Genomic DNA, 6,215 nt, shown 5'->3' with positions numbered 1-6,215 from the left:
GATGTTTGATGGGGTTGGGAGGTCAATAAATGTACTGTTGATGATTTTTGTTAGTGGGTGAGTTTTTCGGATGTTGGTCATTGATATTCTTAGAGTTGAATGACAACGATGATTTTTCATGTCATTGATCGTGGTTGGGACCCGTGTGAGAATGATGATGACATATATTGTATTTATTTTAAGTGTTATTTTTGTGATCAGTTCTGTGGGGGGGTTCTTCAAAACCTTCACCTATATATGGGGACTTTGGGTTGATTGTGAGTGGCGGTGTTGGGTGCCGGATCGTGTTGAGCTTTGGTGGTTCATTTTTAGGTTTGATAGTGGTTTTGATTTTTTTAGGAGGGATATTAGCTGTGTTTGATTATATGATGGCTATGGCAACTGAGCCGTACACTGAGGTTTGGGTTTCTAATATGACTGTTTTGGGGGCATTTCTTTCAGGGTTGATAATAGAGTTTTTGATGGTATTTTATATTTTAAAGGATGAGGAGGTGGAAGTTGTGTTTAAGTTCAGCGGGTTGGGAGATTGAGTTATTTATGATACTGGTGACTCTGGCTTTTTTGGTGAGGAGGCTATAGGGATTGCGGCATTGTATAGTTATGGCAGTTGGTTGGTGATTGTTACTGGCTGGTCGCAGTTTATTGGTGTCGTGGTTATTATGGAGATTACTCGTGGTAATTAAATAAAAGCATGCTAAGGGTGAGAGTAATGAGGAATGATAGGAAGTATAGTTTGATAAGGCCTTTTTGGCTTGTGATTAGCGTGGATCATTTTAGTTGAATAAGGGATGTGGTTTCTGGTAGAATGTTTTCTAGTCAGATTAAGTCTAAAAGGGAGGATGCTGATTTTTGGTTTATTTATAGGCTTAGGTAAGGAGGCAGACGGTACATGATGGTGGGGAAATATCCTAAGAGACTAGAGAATTTAAGGGAATTTGAGGGGTAGATGAATTTTAAGTTTTGAGTGTTAAGGTTGATTTTGAGTGTTAGTAGGAAGCCTAGGGTGGTTACTGTAAGGGCCGTTAGTTCTAGGTGTAGGGGTATGGTTATTAGGGGGACTGTGGTTGGGGGGATGTTGTTGGAGATAATGAATCTGGCAGACACTTCCAATTAGTAGACGTTTGATGGAGTTAATTAGGAGGGCGTCGTTTTCATTGCTGGGGGTTCGGGGAGAGAAGCGGAGTTGGCTTAATAGAGCACAGAAGATGATGCGGGTGCTATAGGCAGCTGTGAGGGAGGTGGCAATTAGAGTTATTAACAGGGCTCAGGCATTGGTATAAGACGTGTCGGCGGCTTCAGTGATCAAGTCTTTAGAATAGAAACCGGTGAGGAAAGGCATTCCTGTCAATGCCAGACACCCGATAATAAGAGCTGTTGTGGTGAAGGGTAAAGCCTCGAATAGCCCTCCTGTTTTTCGAGTATCTTGTTCGTTGTTCAAGCTGTGGACAATGGATCCAGAGCATATGAATAGCATGGCTTTTAAAAAAGCATGTATGCAGATGTGCAAGAATGCTGGATGGGGTTTGCTGATGCCGATCGTTACCATTATTCGGCCTAATTGGCCTGAAGTGGAGAAAGTGATCATTTTTTTAATATCATTTTGGGTGAGAGCGCATGTAGCTGTGACTAGGGCGGTGAGGGCTCCTAAACACAGCGCTGTTGTTTGAATACGTTTGTTGTTTTCTGTTAAGGGGTAAAATCGGATAAGTAGGAAGACTCCTGCCACAACTATTGTGCTTGAGTGGAGCAGGGCTGATACAGGGGTGGGGCCCTCCATTGCTGAGGGGAGGAGGGGTGAAGTCCAAATTGGGCTGATTTTCCGGCTGCGGCTAGTATGAGTCCTGTAAGGGGGAGGTCTGAGGGACTTTGGTCCAGTATAGAAATTGGTTGCAGGTCTCATGTGTTTTGAGTTAAACAGGAACCATGCTACTGATATCATGAGTCTGATATCTCCAATGTGGTTATGTAAGATTGCTTAAAGAGCAGCTCTGTTTGCATCTGCCTCTCCATACCTTTACCCAATGAGTAGGAAGGATATCATTCCAACCCCCTCCCATCCAATGAAAATGTGGAAGAGGTTATTGACCATAACAAGGATTAGCATGGTGATGAGGAAAAGGAGTAGGTACTTGAAGAACCGATTAATGTAAGAACCTAAGTGTAGATACCATCTTGAGAACTCCATAATGGACCACGTAACAGATAATGCTACTGGTACGAATGTTATTGAGAATTCTATTTTGAAGCTAAGTGTGGATTTAAGGGTTTGAACAGTGACTCAATGTCAGTTTGAAATGATTATTTCTTGGCCCATGTGGAGGAATATTATTGTTGGAACTAGGCTGGTAATAAAAGCATGTGAGACAGTATTTTTTATGTAGAAATTTGCATTATTATAATCGGATGATTAGTATCAGTAGTGTGACCAGGGCAAAAGAGGGAAATAGGTTTATTACTTTTATTTGGAGTTGCACCAATTTTTTGGATCCTAAGACCAATGGATAACGATTATCCTTTAAAAGCTTGAAAAAGCCATACTGTTAGGCATGGGGGCATGAATTAGCAGTTCTTGCAATACTTTCTCAGTAAATAAGAAGTCTCAGTCTTCTATTACTAGATTGACAATCTACTGGGTTTTTTTTAAACTATATTTACAATACAGGGGGCCCAGGATAATTTTGGGGTTTAGCAATAGGAATAGGAGGGGTAGAATGTGGAGGGCTATAAGGGCCTTTTCTCGTGTGAAGGAGGGTGTAATATTATTAATATGGTGTGTGTATTTACCGTGTTGTGTCATAATATGTATATAGAATATAGGGCTGTAACTACAGTGTTAGTTCCTATTAAGATAATGGTGAGATTTGATCATGAGAAGGTTGTTATAGCTACAAATAGTTCCCCGATTGGATTGATAGTTGGGGGTAGGGCTAAGTTTGTCAGGCTTGCCAGTAGTCACCAAGTGGGTAGTAGTGGGAGGAGGGTTTGTAGGCCTCGGGCTAAAATTATAGTTCAGCTATGGACTCGCTCGTAGTTTGAGTTTGCTAGGCAGAATAATATAGATGATGGGAGGCCATGGGCGATTATTAGAGTGGTGGCTCCTATGTGACTTCAGGGAGTCTGGATGAGGATAGCTGCAATAACAAGTGCTATGTGGCTGACAGAAGAGTATGTGATAAGTGATTTTAGGTCTGTTTGGCATAGACAGATTGAACTGGTTATGATTATCCCTCCTAAGGAGAGCAGAAGAAAAGGGGATGCTATGAATTCTGTCAGGCGCTACCTATGGTAGTGTGTAAAACACTGGCTTCAGTTACTGGGTATGCAAATACAAATCTGGAATAAATATATACCCCTGGCAATATACTGGTGATACCTGCTAGTATCACCTGGAGCCATGGGCAATAGGACAGCTCTGGGCCAACTCTTAATTTCTCTGTTGTGGAACGAATGTTTGTTTCCCCCACAAAAATGAATATGTTGAAACCCTAACCCCCACTGTGATGGTATTAGGAGGTGGGCCCTTGGGAAGTAGTTAGGTTTGGATGAGGTCATAAAGATGGAAGTCCCATGATGGGATTAGTCTCCTTATAAGAAAGGGAAGAGACACCAGAGCTTCTGCTTTTTGCCTTGCTAGAATGTAGGAAGAGGGCATTTGTCTGTAGCCAAGACTGTAATCTACCAGCACCTTGATCTAGGACTTCCCAGACTCCAGAACTGTGGAGAATAGATGTCTGTTGTTTAAGCGCCTCAGTCTGTAGTATTTCATTATAGCAGCTACACTAAGACATTCTTAGTGGGTGGCCCATGGCTGTCCTTTTTCTGTCTCTTACGTTTCTGTTGAAAAACAGAACAATCGTTACCACATTTCAAGCTTTTTTTTTTTTTTTTTTTTTTTGTGGTACGTGGGCCTCTCACTGTTGTGGCCTCGCCCGTTGCGGAGCACAGGCTCAGGACACGCAGGCTCAGTGGCCATGGCTCACGGGCCCAGCCGCTCCGCAGCATGTGGGATCCTCCCGGACCGGGGCGCAAACCCGCGTCCCCTGCATCAGCAGGCGGACTCTCAACCACTGCGCCACCAGGGAAGCCCCCACATTTCAAGCTTTTAAGTGCCTTAGATTAGTGGGATGCTTTTCTATCCACCAATTGTTTCAATGATTAAATGCATCCACACCACTCACCTAATGTACAGGAGAGACTTCTTTGAAAGAATGAATACAGGCATCCATTCACGAGTTCCAGAATACTTCTGAAGTTGGAAAAAGATTCTTTTCAGATTATCAGCCCGCCCCCTTTGATTTTTCCTTTTTAAACCCACAAAAATTTTTATAACATAGCGCCCCAAATTGAAATTTAATTTTCCAGTTATCTAAAACCCATCTTAAACTGTACTGTTAATCCATTGTCTATCACCTGTATTGCTAAAAAATATATAACAGGTCATTATTGTTGTTATCTAATTCTTCTGGATGCCATATAAGTATTGTTATTATCTAATTCTTCTGCCCATTAAGCATATTTACCTCTTCCTTCTTTGGTCAAAATACAGCCCTTAAACAGGGGCAATATAGCTGTTTTCCAAATTAACGGTTGCTACTCCACTCTTGAGCTACCGTCTTTAGATCATGTGCTAGTTTGACATCCTCAGATACTGATCATAGGAAAGGAACTATTTAGCTTTGGGGTTAGTTAACTCCTCAGGGGTATCTAATGTAGGACTCAAAGTCATGCCAGTTACCTGTTTATAAATGCAATATCTATTCCCAAGTGTAACCCCTGTAACAATGTCCTAAACATACTATATCCATTTGACAAGGTAACCCTTCTTTGTATTTCCTTTTCTATTGAAATGCTATTGTGACATAAACCATGACATGATGGGTATTATCTCAAATAATTTTCTGTTCTTCTGGTAATAGAAGTAGTTTCAACTAAAGCCAAAAAAGAATCCACTAATTGTCTTTCAAAGGGTATATATGATAAGAATACGTAATTAATTTTCTAGTCCAAAATCTTAGCAGTCAGCATGATGTTGAGTTACTGACACTTTTAATATCATTCAAATATTTAGGTCCTAAGAAGGGTGATCAACTGTCCTGATTTGTCTGGACTGTATAAGTTTAGCACTGAAAGTCTTGAATGCCAGGAAAACCCACCCTAAGCTATAAAAGGTTTCAGTAGTCACTGTAGAAGGCTGAGGAAAAGTATAAAACCCATATGATGGGCCAAATATAGGGACTGAAAGAAACACTGTTTTTGGTGTCAGATGGGTATGATATAGATTATATAACTTCCATAATCACAGTCACTGCTTTTACCTGACTGTTGATACTGCTAACCATGACTTACAACTCACAATAATAAATAATCCATTGTTGAATCATTCGAAATGATGTGATTTAAGTGTGATATGATCGCTTGTGGAGTAATTGTTGTGCCTTTTAGTGCAATACTGCTAGTTTTACTTATAATATTGTGAATGTTGTGACAGTGTTTTCTGAGAGTTCAGATAATGAATATGTGGATGATTACAATACCAATGCCAGCAAGACTCAGATATCACTGACAAAGAAAGTTAACAACTGGGTTATTTTATTGGCAATGGAAGGACACATACAATGGCATTAGGACCAAAACAGAGCATACTGTATGATGTGCAAAAAAGAATTCAAAATTGGGCAGAGTGGAGAAGGAGGTATAAAATCACATAAAGGAGACTGAATCTCACAAGTCTCGGATGATATGGGCAAGTTCTTCTAAAGCAATGGAAACGTTTATTGTTTCCCCAAATGCTCAGTCCAAAATAGTGAGCACTGAATTAGCTTGGACGTACCACGAGTGAACGTGCGTTATCATTGTGGTCTTTTCATTGCTTCCTTAAACAGGATAGAGTTGTATTTCCTGAGTCAAAGATTGTAACTATAATGTCCTATGGACAAGCAAAAGAAGAAATTTTGATAACAGATGTGTTGGTGTCTTATAGTATTATACTTGGATGAATAGTGTCCCTGAAAATTCATATCTTTCCAAAACCTCAAAATATGAACCTCTTCAGAAGTAGCCTTTGCCGATGTAATCAGGTTAATTTAATCAAGTTAAAATTGGGTGTATTGGATTAGATTAGGCCCTGAATCAAATGACTGGTGTCCTTATAAGAATGCCATGTGATAACAGGCAGAGATTAGAATGTTGCGTCTATAAATCAAGGAAAACCAGGG

At 40.4% G+C, this 6,215-nt stretch overlaps 1 pseudogene; it reads right to left on the bottom strand.

Annotated features, from left to right (window-relative positions):
- Positions 1–666: 666 nt before the first annotated feature.
- On the bottom strand, positions 667–2,350 carry LOC116754672 (annotated as a pseudogene).
- Positions 2,351–6,215: the final 3,865 nt, after the last annotated feature.

This window comes from Phocoena sinus, chromosome 5 (genome assembly GCF_008692025.1).
Source record: "Phocoena sinus isolate mPhoSin1 chromosome 5, mPhoSin1.pri, whole genome shotgun sequence".
Lineage (NCBI taxonomy): Eukaryota > Metazoa > Chordata > Mammalia > Artiodactyla > Phocoenidae > Phocoena > Phocoena sinus.
The sequence above is the reverse complement of the archived record's forward strand: the minus strand, read 5'-3'. Positions and strand labels throughout refer to the sequence as shown.